General features: G+C 36.0%; 1 pseudogene; it reads right to left on the bottom strand.

The window, feature by feature from the left end:
- The window catches only part of LOC109337097, a 12,954-nt pseudogene extending 4,957 nt beyond the window's left edge, over nt 1-7,997 (bottom strand).
- Nucleotides 7,998-19,488: the final 11,491 nt, after the last annotated feature.

Here is a 19,488-nt window from a genome sequence, read left to right as displayed (position 1 = left end):
ATCCATTTGCATCAACTCATATTGTCTTTTGAGTGTCAGCAATCTCACCTTCTTGATCTTCTTTCCACCAGAGTAGTTCTTCTCCAATATCTCCCAAGCTTCCTTTGAGCTTGTTGCTGCAGAGATCTTCTCAAAATTGACTCTGTCCACACATTGGTGGATCAAGAAGATTGCCTTGCAATCTCTCTTGTTTGCTTCCCTATACTCCACTGAGTTTTCATCTGCTGTTGGCATTCCTCCTTTCACTACATCAAGGCATTCTTGAAACTCAAAGATTGCCTTCATTTGAATGCTCCAATGTTCATAATTCTTCCCATCTAGAATTGGAAGATTCATTGCAAAGCCATTCGAATTTGCCATGCTTCTACACCTCTGATTTCCCTTCTGGTTTTGCAGCCTTGATTCTCAATCCATGAGCTTCACTTCTTGAAGCCTCTTGCACCCACTCTTGGCACTACCACAGATCCCTGATCCTTGAAGCTCTTGATACCACTGTTGGAGAATTTGAAATCAATTCTGTTTTTGATGCTTGGTTTCTTCTAATAGCTTTAAGCCACCGTGAGACAGAGAGGAAGAAGATGATGATGAGGGAAAGTATTAACAATGAGAAGAAGAAGAATTAGAGACTAAAGTGAGAGAGAAAGAGTGTATATTTCAATTAATTTCTTTACAAGTTTACACACTTTCCTTTTATAGAAGTTCATAACAACTCAATTGGTTATGACTTTCTATGTTTAGTAAGTTTTCAACTAACTAAACTAACTATTACAAAAGCAATGAATTACAAATTCTTAATACAAAAATCAACAATTTTAAATTCACGACTTCTCCAACATATGAAAAGGTTGCAATCCAGAAAACAACTATCTTTGGAACTTCCTTTATTACCTTATTATTCTCTTTCTGCACGAGGGAAAAGCAAATAATATATAAACCCAATTTAAACATGAAAATAAATAATATATAAAACTAAACATAACATAAATCCTACCTTGCAGCTTTTGAATGAAGAAGTTAGTAATATCCTGCATGGTGACCAAGCTCTTCAATAGAAGGCCCAGAAACACCTAGAAATGGAACTTTGTTCTCCACAATACTTCCCGGGACGAAAGCAGTGTCACCAGCTTTTATGTTAACAAGATATTTGGGGAAAAGGTTAAAGCTTCTTATCAGACTTTAAGCTTGTGATTTTGGAAAATAAGATTGGAGAAGGTGTTTGGGTGTTGGAAATGTTGGTCTTGAAGAGGATAATGATGGTAAAATAAAGCAGAACAATGAAATAGACAAAGATATTTTTATAAGTGAGAAGAATGTCATATTTGTTTACAATTGGTGAATAAGGGTGGTCATGATTGTGAATTTATAGTAGTTGCTATGAAAAGTGGTTATTGGCAACAAGTTGTTGTAGGAAAGGTGCGGTATCTCCAACCATTTTTTCTCTGTTGGAATTTTAGTTATCTTTTTATGACTTCTTTGTTACATTTTTGTTCAATTTATAAACTCTGGTTAAGAAAACGAACATTCCATTACGTTGGAGCATTGATATAATTATTTTTTATTTCTCCAAGATGCGGATAGTAATCGACTAAGCCTTAGTTACGACTATTTGCAATACTGGTTGCCAAAAAACATAACAATGTCCAATACTTTCATGATACACATTTAAAACATTACATGCCTTAATAATAAAAATGTGATATATTGCTTTGGGGTGATGTGCGCTTTTGTAACTCACTTTAATAATATATATATTTTTAAAATGTTCCTAAAAATAATAAATGACCTAATAAGTCCATCAAACATATTTTCTTTGTCCACCTCATGTTAACTCATGTAACATATTTTCTTATAGGGAATTGAGTATCTCCAGATATAAGGAGATAAGTTATCTCCTTCTGCCAGTGAAATCATGACATGTGTCATATTTCATCATGTTCTATAAATTTTTTTTAAAAATAAACAAAATAACACACATATCACATTTTTACTGACTAGAGGAGATAAATTATCTCCTAATATGAGGAGATACATTATTCTCTTTCTTATAACAAAATCTCTATGCTTCACTATTTTTTAAATTTTGTCTACAACTTTGGAGGTAATAATTTTATAATCATACATTCCCCTTTGTTATTATTTCTTATTTATATAAGTACAAAATTGTTATATTTTATAATAATTAATTTTATATGATATTTCTATATATTTTGTTTTGATAATTTGTTCACATGTTATATATCTTCGAAATTGCGGAGCTTAAAATATGTGGTCTTTCAAATTCATTATTGCAAGCCTCAAAGAAATTCCAAAATATTGACCTTGCACTTCCTTGTCTTCGTGTAGCATTGGACAACATATTTTATTTATGCTTTATCCTTTTTACTTCCATAGATGGTAAAAAGATGTTTGAAGGCTAACTTGAGAAACAAAATTGAATTCCATTTCTCATATAATAGTGGAATAATTTGCTCTAATTATTTTATAATTACTAAAAGGTGAATATTATTATCACACTCTAAAAATAATTTATGTCAAATCGATCATCATAAGTAGTAAAGCAGAAACATGTGAAACTAAGATGTCATCTAAGATGGGGTAAATTAGTTAATGGAAGAAATGGTCAATTTGTTTGCAACGTACCAGAATGTCAAGCAATGCAATATTGTTGCAGAAATTAACCAAGTTAAAGTGAAATTGTAAGCACAAGAAGAGAGTATAAGAAGAGTAGACAAATACTTTTAAACTGGTTCATCTTCTTGTCTATTGAAGGCTACGTCCAATACTCTTGCAGAACAAGAGATTTTTTGACTGCATACTTTGAGTTGCAATTATAAATTGTAAGAACAAGATTGCAACTAGGGGGTGAATTAGTTGACTCAAAATTATAGTAACTTTTTATGCAAAATGTAAGAGTTAATGTGCAGCGGATAATATTGCAGAAAATAAACAAGTATAAAGGAAAGAGGAAAGGGAAAGGAGAGTACACAAGTATTTTATACTGGTTCACCTTCTTGTCCATCGAAGGCTACGTCCAGTACTCTTGCAGCACAAGAGATTTTCCACTAAAAATTAAGAGTTGTAATTACAATATCTCTCCCCGAGATCTCTCTGTACCTTACACACTCACTAATATTTATACCATTGGAAAACACTTTTCCAAGTCACTCTATCCCCTTTCTATTCACACCCTGTGAAAGAAAGATTGTTTGCAATGAATGAAGAATTACAACAATGGCTTTGGATTGCCTTTACAAGTATGAAATATTATATCACTTGCAATCCAATCAACCCTATTTATATGCTTAGTAATAATGCTCAGTATATTTGTGGAAACTTTTGAAGCAATTACTCATAATAAATTCTCTTTTGAAAGTTTAAGACCTCAGTGCAAAAGTGCAGAAAAACAGTGAGAGAATTTATGAGAGTTGTATAAAAGTTGTGTGTTGATGTTGTGAGAGTTAGAGTCTTTATATAGGCTTTCTAAACACCCAAGGTGCCTTTCTGAAAGTGTAGGAGTATTTGGAGTGAAGAGATTTTGTTTAGAGTGAAACCATTTCGTTTTGAAATCTGAAATCTCATGCAACAGTCCTCAGTAATCGATTACTGATATTGGGTAATCGATTACCTAAACATACTGTCCACTCAGTTTTTAAATTTGAATTTGAGTAATCGATTACACCATTTGGGTAATCGGTTACTCAACTTTTGTAAAACTAGTAATCTATTACTCAAATGCAGTAATGGATTACTCTGAGCAGTTTTAAGTTGGATAACTCTTTTTCTCTCACATGTAACTTGTTACTTGAATGAAGTAACCCGTTATACATATTTTCAAAAATTGTTTTAAGTATTTTCAAAGTGTTTCATTATTCTTTAAAAATAGTTTGAGCATTACTATTTTGCATAAGTAAGAGTTTTAGGATAGAAGTACCTATAGAGACTTAATCTAATTTTCTTGAAGCTTTATTCTTCTGTCTTCATAAGTATTCTTCCTTTTCTTCTTTTTGGTGATGTTGGTGTCTTCATCAAAACCGTGCCAAGGTCAGGAGCAAAGATCTTCTTCACATAAATTCTCTTACGAAGACCCTTGTACCTTACATACTCTCAAATACCTTACATTGGAAAACAACCTTTTCAAGTATACGCTCCCCCTTACCCCCACATCCTTGCGATGATAAGTTTACAATATGGATGAAGAATGATAATAATGGCAGGATTCCTTTTACAACATATGACAATGCTATAACTTGTAATCTTTTGACTCTTAATATACTATGTAAACAAATGCTCTTGAAAAGTGTTTAATAAAACTTTAAGTACTTGCACTTCAAAGAACTTTATAAAACATCAGAAAATTTTGGACAAAAGTTGAATGAAAGTGCCACGAATTGTTTATAAAAGTGATGAAATTTCTCAATAATATTTTTCGTGTCTTATCTATATGCAAATGGATGTTTCAAGGGCTTTAAATAGGCTTCCAATCATCTATGGTACCCTTCCAAAAGGTTAGGACACGATTGGAGTGAAACTCATTGAGTTTGGATGAAAACATTTCATTTTAGATTTGAAAATATGGTTTAACAACACAGTGTAATCAGTTATATTGATGATGCAATCAATTACGAAACATTACTGGTTTTCAAAATATTCGGCTACCACTTTTGTGTGATCAGTTACACTTTGACATTTATTTTTGAAAACTATTTTCTTAGTCATGTAACCTTTTACGTAATCCTAGTAACCTGTTACCAATTGTCACATAGTGCTTGCAACATGTTATTCTAATCAAGTAACCCGTTACTTGACATATAAAAAATATTTTTTCTAAGAGTTTTCAATTCTTTACAAAAATACTTTTAACTTTATTTTAGCATTGTTATTAACTATACTTTGAGTATAACGATAGAAGTACCTAAGAAGATTTTGTCTATGAATAATCCTTGAAGCCCTGTCATCTTGTCTTCATGGTCTTCTTCTGTTTTCTTCTTTTTGTGATCTTGGTGTCTTCATTAAAACTGCGCCAAGGTGAGCAGGAAATTTTTTTTCAATAAATAAACCTAGACATATTCACATAAATGAAGTAAAAACTTAGATGTCCTTTATTTTGTATTCAACTCTATAATCCTAGTGAAATATGTAGATTTTTTGGTATTTCGAGTTATATAATTATTTATTAATGTCAAATCATTATTACAAATACTATTTGAATGACCACTGAAAGTGCAAAGTGTCAAGATAGCACTATTAGCTTGCCTATGTTTTGATGAAGACAAGGAATTATTGAAAGCTTAAAGATAACTCAACAAATCAATATGCCAAGGACTCAAGAGCTTCCTGTCTAGACTAGTGTCATAAATAGAGTAATCATTAATAATCTTAGATACGTGTCTTAGTTATTGAGTCTAGGTGAGGTAAACCTAGATGCAAATCTCACAAGTCCTAAAAACTATCATATCATTTACATGAGACATGCAATCTAGATTATTATATGTTCATGCATTAAACATATATGTTATTTGTGCATCTTAGGCATAACATAATGGTAAAATATGTATAGTTGATAAGCATAACATATAGGTTGTTTACCATTTAATCTCTTAGCTGAAAATATGCTAGTTAATCAATTAAGAAATGCGTTAATCGATTAACGTGAAATCAGTATTAATCAGTTTCAATAGATAACTGAAAAAGAGAATTTAGTTATTCTCATCAACCCGTTAATCGATTAAAAGGGCACTTAATCGATTAACTGGGCGTTAAACAACTTTTCTATATAAACTGTGATTTTATACCATGCTTCATACATTCATTCATTTATTTTTAGAATTGCTAAGTTGCATATTTTCGTGCTCATTGTATGTCATATAGGCAGAGAGGAGTCGCATGTGAGATAGTATCATGCTTAGGGATTAAAATGTCATCCGATTGCTAGTTAATCAATTAAGCAATGCGTTAATCGATTAACGTGAAATCAGTATTAATCAGTTTCAATAGATAACTGAAAAAGAGAATTCAGTTATTCTCATCAACCCGTTAATCGATTAAAAGGGCACTTAATCGATTAACTGGGCGTTAAACAAATTTTCTATATAAACTGTGATTTTATACCATGCTTCATACATTCATTCATTTATTTTTAGAATTGCTAAGTTGCATATTTTCGTGCTCATTGTATGTCATATAGTCAGAGAGAGTCGCATGTGAGATAGTATCATGCTTAGGGATTAAAATGTCATCCGATTGCATGTGATTAAATGTGTTTATCATTCTATCTTTTCTTGTATGATTATTTCATTTCTTTTAGAGATTTCGTAGGGTAGACATGTTTCTGTATGATTCTGATTTTATACATATTCTTGATAATTTGTGAGATTTGTATAGGGTTTATAGTTGATCATTTATTATAATATTTGAGCCATTTTGTGCTTCATAATACTCCATTTTTGTGTTGTTTTTGTGATAAGGAAAGTCGTCTCTTGGTGTCTTATCACCAACGAGATTCAGTGAGTCTTCACCAAGACTTAAAGGTCTTGAGTTTAGAACATATTCTTGGCTGGGGCTAGATCGTAGGAAAGGTTATCATAGGCGATTAGATTAGTCAAACCAAGGTAGGGGTTTTTGGAATTCAAGAAGGTAGCATCTAAGGTCTTGTAATTGGAAGTGTGTATGTAATATACATTTGTTTCAGTTTGAGTGAAGAAAATCTCCCGAGATCGGAAGGGGAGGACTAGATGTAGTTTTATAGTGGACCGCAAAACGAACCAATATAAAATCCTTGTTGTAGGTTGTTTCTTACCCTTATCTCTTTACTTTTTCAAGTTGTTTTAATTGCCTATTTTAGCTGATAATTTGAATATTGTGATTTTGCCATATAAAGATTAATTTTTTTCAAATATATCTGCTATATCATTTCTGTATAATTGGTGAGTGGCTGTGCAATCAAGCCATTCAACAACTGTCTATTTTGTGCGACTTAATCGGTTAAGTCATTGATTTAATCGATTAACTGAGCATTTTCCAGAATAAGGGTTTTGGTGCCAAAAGTGGTATTTGGGAACCGTGACGCCTATTCAACCCCCCCTTTAGGTGTATTCTGTCAGTAATTTCTAACAAGTAGTACAAGAGCTAGTAAGACGTGCTAGCTCAACCGCATATACGTGATCCTTAAGGGAAAAACAAATGGTTCCACCAACCCCTTTGGCGGTGATGACACATCCATTAACCGCCCTCCCGTATTCAGTGGCGAAGGATATGCCTACTGGAAAGTCCGCATGAAAATCTTCATAGAAGCCATTAACTTGGATATTTGGGAATCTGTAGTCAACGAGCCTTTCGTTCCACAAAATTTAGTGTACGATGAACCGAAAGAAAAACCGAAAAGTCTTTGGACCGATGATAAACATAAAAAGGTTCAATAAAACGTACATGCTAAAAACATCATCACATCAACCCTATCATATGATGAGTTCTTTTGGGTTTCGCAATGTCAAAGTGCCAAGGAAATATGGGACACTTTACAAGTGACTCACGAAGGCACTAGCAAAGTCAAGCGTGTTAGGTTGAATGCCGTGACACATGAGTATGAGCTCTTTCGTATGTTACCGAGTGAATGTACTGGTGACATGCAAAAATGATTCACTCATATAGTAAACTATTTAGTTGCTCTATATGAGGATCTCTTCATTGGGAGGTGAACACAAAAAATGACTCTGATAGGGTTTGACATTCTCCAACATTCTAGGAACCATTCCTAAATTCTGGGAACAACTCATCTCCAACAATCTTCTTGGATCTCTGTCTTCTTCCAGGATCTGCTTCTGATTCTATTATTCTGCATCATGTCAAACGAGCCTTGCATCCCTTGGTCTTTTCTCGGAGGAACTGCACCATCTTGCCTGAAGCCCCCTCTCCCCCAACCGATAAAATCCTTTGCTCAGATAGTGAAGAACACTTGTGATATTGCTATATCTCAACTTCCACAACCTTGTTGATGCCATAGCAATTAAAATCCCTGAGGAGGAATACCAAGCAGGCCTTCAAAGGTGTAAGAACCATCTTCATGGTAGGCTTATTCTCTCCAAAGGAGATGCTCCTATAAAATATGCCGTCTTAAAAAGCAAGCTCACTGACTTATGGAGCATGATTGGTAAATGGAATATGATTTCCCTAGGGAAGGGCTTCTATGACTTTGCCTTCTCCTTGATGGATGACATGAGAAGTGTGTGTGCAGTTGGGTCTTGGAATCTTAAACCAGGTATTCTTCGCATGTTTCTCTGGACACCTGACTTCAATCCTAATCTGCAAAGAATGTCACACACACAGAGTTGGGTTAAAATCATGGGGCTTCCTCAGAAATATTGGAGTCCAAGGATCATATTCTCCATTGGAGGGGGAATTGGTGTACCAATCTCATTGGATGAGGCAACAAACAATAGAAGTTTTGGTCATTTTGCCAAGGTGTTGGTGGATATAAATCTGAAAAGCAATCTTCCAGATCAGATTTTGGTGGAAATGGAAGGATTTGCTTTTCTTGTATCGATAGAATATGAAAATCTCCCCGAGTTTTGCTATGGATGTCAATCTATTGGTCATCTAATATCGAATTGTAGAAGGTCTCTAAAAAAACCCACAGCAGAAGATCCTCCTAAACAACCTAAGAAGAATTTAAGTGTTGGAAAATCAACAAAAGAAGTGGAGACTAAGGATGCCAATGACTTAGTCATCAATCTTGAAATTGATGGAAGGGAAATGCATAACCTAGAAAATTTGGAGAGGATTGTATCACCTCCTGAAAATCTGCCCTCATCTGAGCATTTTGATGATGACACTAACGACACAATAGTGGAAAACACTGCCCAAAATTCTCCTACTATTCAGCAATTGGATAGACAGAACTTCACAGTGCAAGACACATAGGAAATGGTTAATGAAGTGGCTGCTAAGGACATGAGAATCATTGGCAAGCTTTGGGCTGAGGAAGAGGAAGTGGAGAGGATACATGAAGAGGGATCATTCACCTTAGTTTTATCAAAATCCCAAAAAAAGAAGATGAGGAAGAAAGGGTCCCCTGGAAAAGTGCATTTTACCCGTAAGGGTGGAGCTCAAAATGCCATATGATGAAGGTTCTGTACTGGAATTGTAGGGGCACAGGGAATAATAAGACTAGGTTAATGCTAGAAAAACTTTGTCTGTCTAATAAGCCCAATTTGCTTTTCATAGCTGAACCAAAAAATCATTTTGATGATATCAATCCTATCTTCTAGAGTAATCTAAACTTGAAGTTGTTTGTGGTTAATGATAGAGGTCCTTTACTTCCTAGTATTTGGGGGTTCTGCACATTAGATCTCAATCCTAGCATTCTCTCCACATCTGATCAGCAAATATCTATCTCTTTGTCTGTGGAGAATCAATTGTTGTTCATTTGTGCTGTATATGTTAGCACCAACTATTTGCAAAGAATGAGTCTTTGGGGGGAAATTGAAAATCTTATGCTCATTCATGTTGGGTCCTGATGCTGCCTGGGTGATTTTAACTCAGTTTTGGGGGCCAACGAATCTAGAGGGTCCTCTTTGCCTAATAGAATTGCAGTTGAGGACTTCAAGAATTTCTCAGATAGATCTAAGCTGTTACATTTGGCCACCAGAGGTGCTGTTTATACCTGGACAAACAAGAGAAGAGGCTCTGCTCTTACTGAAAAAAGACTTGATAGAAGACTTTGTAATGAGGCTTGGTTATCCTCATGGCACCAAGTCTCTTGCTGCACTATGCCAAGATCATGCTCTGATCATCATCCTATACTTTTGTGCTCTAACCATGTTCACTCTAGAAGGCATGTTCCTTTCAGATTCCACAAAATGTGGTTGAAGCATCAGGACTGCAAGAGAGTGGTTTCTGAGTCTTGGTGAGAAGTGATTTTTGGTTGTCCTATGTATGTTCTGTCTCAAAAGCTCAAAAGCTCAAAAGGCTCAAGCCTAAGCTTAAGGATTGGAACTCCAATATCTTTGGCAATATTCATACCAAAGTGCAAGCTGCCTTAGCCAAAGTGGAGGATATTCAATCTTGCATATCTAATGCTCCTGATCATGACATGTCAAACCAGGAGTTTGAGGCTCAAAAGAATCTTATGGATGCTCTAGAAATGGAAGAAGAGTTTTGGAGGGAGAAGTCAAGGCTTAATTGGCATATAAAAGGGGATGGAAACACTAAAGTCTTCCACAACATCACCAAAGTCAGGCAGGTCACAAAATCAATGTCCATGTTAAAGGAGGGGGACAAAATTTCATCTGATCAAAATGCAATTGGCAATCATGCTCTCTTTTTACACTGACCTTTTTGCCTCTAGCAACATTTGTTCTCCTAATTCTCTAATGCAGAGTGTTATTCCTAGCATGGTCACTAATGCAGAGAATGAAAGGTTAATTTCTATCCCTAACAATGAAGAGATCAAAGCTGATGTGTTCTCCATGAATGGTGAGGGTGCTCCTGGTCTAGATGGGTTTGGTGGTTGTTTTTTCCAACATTTTTGGGATATTGTGGGTGCTGATGTATGCCAATCTGTTATGCAATTTTTCACCTCTGGCTGGATCCTTCCTAACCTTAACTCCAATTCTGTTGTGCTCATTCCTAAATCTTCTAATGCAGAGAGAATTGAGGATTACAGACCAATTGCCTTAGCAAATTTTCAGTTCAAAATATTAACTAAAGTTCTTGCTGCCAGGCTTGCTTCAATAGCCTCTAGAATTGTTTCTCCCCAACAAAGAGGATTCATCAAGGATAGACACATTCATGACTGTTTATGCATAGCTTCCGAGGCAATCAACCTCCTGGATCACAAGGTTTTTGGTGGCAATTTAGCTATTAAGTTAGACATCAAAAAAGCTTTTGATACTCTTGATTGGGTTTTCCTAATTGACACACTTAAATCTTTTGGCTTTCATGACAAATTTAATTCATGGATTTGGACAATTCTTCACTCTGCAAGGCTCTCTATAAATGTCAATGGCTAGAATTTTGGTTACTTTAGTTGCAAGAGAGGGGTTAGACAAGGTGATCCTTTATCACCCTTACTTTTATGCTTGGCTGAAGATGTCCTAAGAAGGGGAATAACAAAGTTGGTTTCTGAAAACAAACTGAAGCCTGTTACTGGTCCTGGTAGCATAATCACTCTCTCTCATGTTCTTTATGCTGATGATATCATGATCTTCTGTAGAGGAAACAAAAGGGATCTTACTACTTTGAAAGAACTTATTGTTGAATATGCCTCTTCTTCTGGTCAACAAATCAGCCCTAGTAAATGTAAGTTCTACACTGGCAAAGCCTCAACCAGAAAAATTGCTGAGTTATCTAATCACATGGGATTTTCTGCTGGTTGCTTTCCTTTAAACTATTTAGGGGTTCCTCTTTTCAAAGGCAAGGCTAAGAGAATTCATTTGCAACCCATAGTGGACAAAATCACCTGCAAGCTGGCTACTTGGAAAGGTTTTTCTCTATCAATCATGGGTAGAGTGGAGTTGGTAAAATCTGTTATCCAAAGCATGCTCATATATAGCTTCAAAATTTATGCTTGGCCTGTTAATCTGCTCAATTACCTGGATACTTGTATCAGAAACTTTGTCTGTTCTGGTGACATAAAAGTAAGGAAAATTTGCACTGTCTCATGGAACCAGGTTTGCAAACCTACATCCATGGGAGGTCTTGGAATTAAATCAATCAAAAATTTCAATCAAGCTGTCATTCTTAAATTGGCTTGGGAGATGAGATCTTCTAAACAAGACTGGGCTTTGTTTTGCAGAAACAGATTCACATCCTACTACAGGTATTATAAATTCTCTATCTGGCCAGGGATCAAGAAGAATTGGCATGTTGTGTCTGATAATTCTACCTGGTTGATTGGTGATGGTAGAGACACAAACTTTTGGAAGGACAACTAGTTAAGGGTCCCTTTGATTTATGCTCTTGGTGTCCCTGAGGATTTGCATCACTGTCTTATGGCCTCTGTTGCAGATTTTTTAATCGGCTCTACATGGATAATTCCTAAGAAATTAGTTGATTTAAATCCTCTTCTTGCTGATGAAATAGAAAAAACAATTGTTTCTACAGGGTAAGATAGACTAATGTGGTCTGCTTCTAATGATGGTGACTTGCCTCTCAAGGATGGTTATCAGTTTGTTAACACTCCCTCTAATCCTTTGAAGCAGTGGAAACTCATATGGTCTTCCTCGATTCCTCCTTCTAAGTCCTTTACTGGATGGAGACTGATCAAGGATAGGATGCCTACGGATGAAAATTTAACCAAAAGGGGTTGCTACATTCCTTCTAGGTGCAACATGTGTTGTTCCAATTATGAAACTTCTGACCATTTGTTCTTGACATGTCCTTTTGTTGTTTCTCTTTGGAATTGGTTGGGCACAATTTTCTCTACTCAGCTAGACAACTCCTCTTTGCTTACAATCCTCTCTGCTTGTAACAGAAATTGGAGTGCCCAAGTCAAGCAAACTTTGGTGGCTGCAATCATTCACACAGTTAACACAATATGGCACTGCAGAAACCAAAGTAGATTCCGCGAAAAGAACATGAGTACCATTCAAGTTATTGCAAGAATAAAGTTACACATATCTATGTCGGGTAATAGCTCTTCAGCTTGTGCAACCAATTCCATTCAGGACTTCAATATTCTTCATATATTAAAGGTGCCAATCAATTATAGGAAGGCCCCTGCTATTTCTGAGGTTATGTGGATTCCTCCAAAAAAATGGTTTCATAAAAGTCAACTCCGATGGTGCTGCCCACGGTGCTCCAGGGCTTGCTAGTGGCGGCGCAATTTTCAGGGATCACAGAGGGGATTTTCTCGGCTGCTTTGCTTCTTTCCTGGACATCCAGGATGCCCTGTTTGCTGAGCTCAACTCAGCCATGTTGGCAATAGAGATTGCTCACAACAAAGGTTGGGACTCTATTTGGCTTGAGTGTGACTCTACTTTGGTGGTGGACGTCTTTCTGGGTAAAATTAAAGCTCCTTGGAAGTTAGTTAACAGGTTCATAAGATGCAAGATCTTTTTGAACTCAATGCAATTTTACATAACTCATATCTTTAGAGAAGGTAACACTTGTGCAGACAAGCTTGTAAACTTTGGTATTAGATCAAAGGTTATCACTTGGTGGAATGAATTGCCTAATTTTCTAGTTAATGACTTCCGTAGAAACAGATTATCTCTCCCTAATTATAGGTTTAGAAACTTGTAATGCTCCTTTTATAAGCTCTTCTTATTAATACATATTTATGGGGTGTTGTTACACCTTTAGTTTAAATAAAAAAAATTAGTTGCTCTATATAAATATTTTACCAAAGTAGAACTTACTAATAAAGTTTTACATTGTCTTGACAAGAGATGGAAACCTAAAGTTACAGCTATCATGGAATCCAAGGATCTTGACTCCATGCCTATGGCAACATTATTTGGAAAGCTTCAAGAGCACGAGATGGAGCTTTTTCGCTTGACAATGCATGAAGAATCAGACTGGAAAAAGAAAAGTATATCTCTCAAAGCAACAACGTCTCAATCTACAGAAGATAAAGAAGATGATGAGTCTGATTCAGAGATGGATGATGAAACTTTGAGCCTTCTCGTACGAAAATTTGGGAAATTCCTAAAGAAAGGAGGCTTCGTTTCCAGAAGAAAGAAGCGTGCGAGTCAACTAGAAAAGGTAAGAGTAACAAAGAGCGCTTCACTTGCCACGAGTGTGGTAAGCAAGATACATGAGGTTTCAATGTTCTAGTTACCTCAAGAAGGTTGATTCAGAAAAGAGCACTCCTTGGGACTTCAAGTCAAAGAAGGTCTACATTGTATGGGACGTACCAGAGGAGGACACGACATCGAGCACCTTAGATGAAGAGGAGACAACCAAGCTATGCTTAATGACCAGAACATATGATGTTTGTTGCTTAAATTCAAAGGAGGTAAACGACGAGGTATATTCTGACACCTCATCTACTTCATCTAATGATTCACCTCCTTAGGAGGATTTATATAATGCTTATGTTGAATTGCATGATGAATTAAAGAAATTAGCTAGGATTAGTTCTGATAGAAAAAGAGTAATCCTTCTAAATGAACAGAAAATAGTTTCATTACAAAAGAATTAGATGAACTAAAACTATAAAATGAAACATTAGATCTGATATATTCCTGTTATGCATGCAATTGCTCTATTGATAATTTATGTCAATCAACTATATGTGATTCTTGTGAGACTTTGAAAAATGAAAATTTGAGACTAAATGAAAAACTCGCAAAACTCACAGAGAGTCAAAACATGTTAGACACTATGCTTAGCCAAACTAGAAATGTTGGTGACTATACTGGACTAGGATATATTCCCCATATGTGTAGGAGAAGACCATATAGGAGACCTATTAATCGGCCTAATGAGAAATATTTTAATAAGAAGGTTCCTACATGCTTTTATTGTGGCACACATGGCCACACTTCCTACTCTTGTTACATTAGGAAATATGGTATACCTAATGGTGTATATGTCTGGACGAAAAAGGGAGATGACTCCCTGGTTACTAACAGAAAATGACCCAATATAACTTGGATACCTGAAAAAAGTAAGTGATCTACTTTGCAAGTATGTTTACGAGCACATGGACAATATTGGTATCTTGACAGTGGATGCTCGAGACATATGATAGGAGATAAATCAAAATTCCTAGATCTATCCTTGAAAGAACAAGGGTTTGTCACGTATGGAGACAACAACACAGGAAAGATACTTGGCACTGAAACGATTGGCAACTCAAATCAGGCAGTGATCGAGAATGTGCTATATTTTGAAGGCCTGGAACACAATCTCTTGAGTATCAGCCAACTCTACAATAAAGGTAACCGTGTATCTTTTGATTCTGAATGTTGTATAATTCGTGACAATATATCTAATAAAGTTAAGTTTATCAATTATTGTATTAATAATATATATGGTTAACTTGGAGGATGTCACTACTCTATTTTCAAAATGTTTTATATCTAAAGAGAATGACATATGGCTTTGGCATAGGCGCGTCGCTCATATTCATGTAGAGCATCTAGATAAATTCTCCAAAAATAATTTGGTCGATGGGCTACCAAAACTTGATTTTAAAACTCAGGAAACTTGTGATACTTGTGAAAAATGTAAACAAGTTAAGAACTCTTTTGGTAAAAACAATGTGTTATCCACAACAAGACCTTTGGAGCTTCTCCACATGGACTTGTTTGGACCATAAAAGCTTATGAGTTTTGGTGGTAGTTTTTATTATTTAGTAAATGTTGACGATTTCTCTCGATTCACATGGACACTATTTCTATCGTCCAAGAGCGATGTAGTCAAGTCTTTCAAAAACCTTGCTAAACAAATCCAAAATCAGTTTAACCATAAGATAGTATATATTCGATCCGATCATGGTGGCGAATTTGAAAACCATCAATATGATCAATTTTGTGATAAATATGATATTATGCATCAAATTTTGGCCCCTCATACCCCTCGACAAAATGGAGTTGTTGAGAGGAAGAATCGAGTCTTAGAGGAGCTTACTAGAACCATTCTGAATGAAAGCAAGGTTCCTAAGTATTTTTGGGATGATGCAGTGCATACAACTTGCTGTGTGATAAATCGTATACTCTTGAGGCCTACATTTTCAAAAACTCCTTATGAACATTTAAAAGGCCGAAAACCTAATATTGCTCATTTTCATGCTTTTGGTTGTATATGCTTTGTCTTAAATAATGGGAAAAGAGCTTTAGGGAAATTTGATTCAAAAGTCGATGAGGGTATATTTTTAGGGAATTCATTGCATAGTAAAACTTATCGAGTCTTTAATAAATATTCAATGCAAGTAACAAAGTCTGTATATGTCCATTTTGACGAATCTTCACCAAAAGAGAAGAGAAAGGTACTTTCTGATGATGTTGCAGGTGCTTTAGAAGAAGCATACTCTAAGAACATGGACCATGACAAAAAAGAAGAAGCAGAGCAAATTGTCCAAGATGAGCATCAGGACCTGCCGATCGCGTGGAAAACCAAGAAGGATCATCTACTCGACAAAGATATAGGTCATATAACTACGAGGGTGGTAACCCGTAGCTCTTTACGTAATTTTTGTAACTTTGTTGTTTTGTATCTCAAATCGAGCCAAAGACCATTGATGAGACCATGGAGGATGTGAAAACGGGTATAGCTATGCAAGAAGAGCTAAACCAGTTTGAGCGTCATAATGTATGGGAGTTGGTCCCTAAACCTAAAGAACATCCAATGATTGGTACTAGGTGGGTCTTTCGTAACAAATTAGATGAGTCTGGCTTGATCATAAGAAATAAAGAACGCTTAGTGGCAAAAGGCTATAACTAGGAGGAAGACATCGATTATGATGAGACCTACGCTCCTGTAGCCAGATTAGAGGCCATTAGGATGCTTTTATCCTTTGCATCGATTATGAACTTTAAGCTCTTTCAAATGGATGTCAAGAGCGCCTTCTTGAATGGCTACATTCAAGATGAGGTATATGTAGATCAACCTCCCGACTTTGAAAATTTTAAATACCTGAACCTTGTATATAAGCTCAAGAAGGCCCTTTATGGCCTAAAACAATCTCCCAGAGCTTGGTATGATAGATTGAGCTCTTTCCTTTTGGAAAAGGGTTCGTGAGGGGTATGGTTGATACTACCATCTTTATCCGTAGATTAGATGATCATGTATTATTAGTTCAAATATATGTTGATGATATAATTTTCGGATATACTAAGGACATTCTTTGTAAAGAATTTTCTGAGATGATGCATGGTGAATTTGAGATGTCGATGATGGGTGAGCTAACCTTCTTTCTTGAGCTACAAATCAAACAAATGGAAAGTGGCATCTTCATTCATCAATCGAAATACTGCAAGGAGTTACTGAAAAAGTTCGACATGGAAAAGTGTAAAGAAGCTTCAACACATAGCGTCCGCTTGCTATCGAGACAAAGATGAAAAGGGAAAAGCAATCGAGGAAACCAAGTATCGAGGGATTATCGGCTCATTATTATACTTAAATGCGAGCCGCCCCGATATTATGTTTAGCGTTTGTATGTGTGCAAGATTTCAAGCATTGCTTAAAGATTCACATTATACTGCTGTTAAACGCGTCATGAGATATTTAAAAGGAACAAATAATATGGGATTATGGTATCCTAGGGATGCCTCATTATCCTTGGTAGGATATTTCGATTTCGATTTTTCGGGATGTAAGTTGGATCGGAAGAGCACTAGTGGGACTTGTCACTTACTAGCCAGTTCGTTAGTTGCATGACACAGTAAAAAGCAAGTGTATGTTGCTTTGTCTACCGCCAAAGCGGAATACATTGCCGCCGGTGTGTGTTGCGCTCAAATCCTTTGGATGAAGCAGCAACTTAAGGACTTTGGACTTAATCTAGAAAAGATCCCTATAAAATGTGGTAATACAAGTGCCATAAACCTATCCAAGAATCTTGTTTTGGATTCGAGAACCAAACATATAGAAATTAGACATCATTTCTTGAGTGACCATGTTCAAAAAGGCGACTGTGTGCTTGAATTTGGTGAAACTACTAAGCAATTAGCTGATATTTTCACCAACCCCTCTCACGAGATACTTTCTATGTTCTTTGAAGAGAACTTGGAATCCTTGATGAAAATTATCTTAATTAAAATCGTCTAAACTTTATAATGTGCTTCGCATGTTAAATGTCTTATATGCTTCAAAATGTGTATTTGTTGAATGCATTATATTCCTAATATAACTCATGATCTAGCATGATAAATTCTATATATATGTGTTTGATTAAAAATTGCTTGATATATGTTAGAAATCTCCGCATGCTTTTAAAACCCAAAAGCCTCTTGTTTCTACAAATCTGATGCTAGTTAATCGATTAACCATAATCCTTAATCAATTAAAATGAGTTCCAGTACCAAACATTTTATCCTTCACGAAATTTAACCGATTAACGTCCTACTTTAATCGATTAAATACAGCTCTTAATTGATTAACGGCAACATATAAATTAGAAACATAGCGTTTTTGCCATTTTTTCAAACCCTCTCTTCCCCCTTTTCTCTCTAAATCTCAGAAGCAACAGCAAAAATTCAAATCTTTAGCTTAAAAGAAGAATTAAATCTGCACCTATACCCATATTGCACCTAATTTCATCCCACTTTCTCTCAAATCCTCCAAGAAACCCCATTCCCAATTCCAAACCCTAAGCTTAGGTTCCCTCCCTTATACTTCTTCTCATCTCATACATTCACGGTTTTCACTCAAAAACGGAAAGAGGGCGTTCGAAGAGATTCTAGACAACTGCTCATCGCACTCGTAGGCCTCCTACTGCTTCATCTTCGAATCTGATGGTATGGCACGACCGTGGAGATCCCTACTACTCTCTCATACTTCATTAGACTCGGTTGTCAAAGTTTCAGGGAGGGAAACTAACCTACATAAGGTATGCTGATCTAACTTGGATGGCGGGACAAAATTTTGAGTTTCCACAAGGTATACAAGCTCAGGGAGCTGTCATGTTTCTGGAATTAACGGGAAATCTGTACCCCGCTTTAATTAGAGAATTTTATGCCAACTTTCGATATAAGGATGGCAAGTATTGGTCTATGGTTTCAGGAAATTTATTTGAGATGGATAGTGATATCTTTATGAATGTGGGTGGCTTATCCACTAATGGTGCTAGCCTAGGTGATTGTGAATGGCTTAAGGATTTTGAGAGGTCGCCATATGTATATCCAAGGATAACTAACAAAAGATGGTTCAATATCTGTAGAGGTTAGATTGTTTCACTATCTGATAGCTTACCTATTGTGAATGATTTGAAATTCATGTATGTTGTTAAGGAAAATATTATGATTAATTGGCCTGAGGAGATCCAGAAGGTCATGTATAATGTCTCTAACTCACAATCCAAGTTGCTGACCTATAGTATATTCATTTTGAGGATCATTTATTATCTGCATATTGACGTATCTGACACCATCATCACGAAGACTTCTGGTAACGATCACCTTTGTTGGTGAAAGCCTAATCCACAATATGGGTATCTAAAAGTATGGAAGTACTTGGCAATACTAAGAGGATTACACTATGGTGGATTTGGATCTATGTGATGATGAGGATCAGGTTGGAACTGATCAGCTTAATGTAGGAACTCAAGGGGAGCCGACTGGAAACGCGCTGCATGAATCATCCTTTGGATTAACTCAGTTGGATGCCATGGAGCAAAGGATGAATAATAGAATGGATCTACATTTTCAGTCTCTGAAGGACTCCTTGTTAGGTATCAGTGGTTACAATACACCTAGAAGGGGGGGGGGTTGAATAGGTGTCGCGGTTAGAATTACCGCTTTTCGCAAACCAGCACTTAATGCTGAATCAACCCTATTTAATCGATTAAGGGAAGGAAGATAATCGATTATATGCACAATCTTAATCGAT

Source organism: Lupinus angustifolius, unplaced genomic scaffold, assembly GCF_001865875.1.
Source record: "Lupinus angustifolius cultivar Tanjil unplaced genomic scaffold, LupAngTanjil_v1.0 Scaffold_1_1096, whole genome shotgun sequence".
Taxonomy (NCBI): Eukaryota; Viridiplantae; Streptophyta; class Magnoliopsida; order Fabales; family Fabaceae; genus Lupinus; species Lupinus angustifolius.
This window is presented reverse-complemented; position numbering and strand designations above follow the sequence as displayed.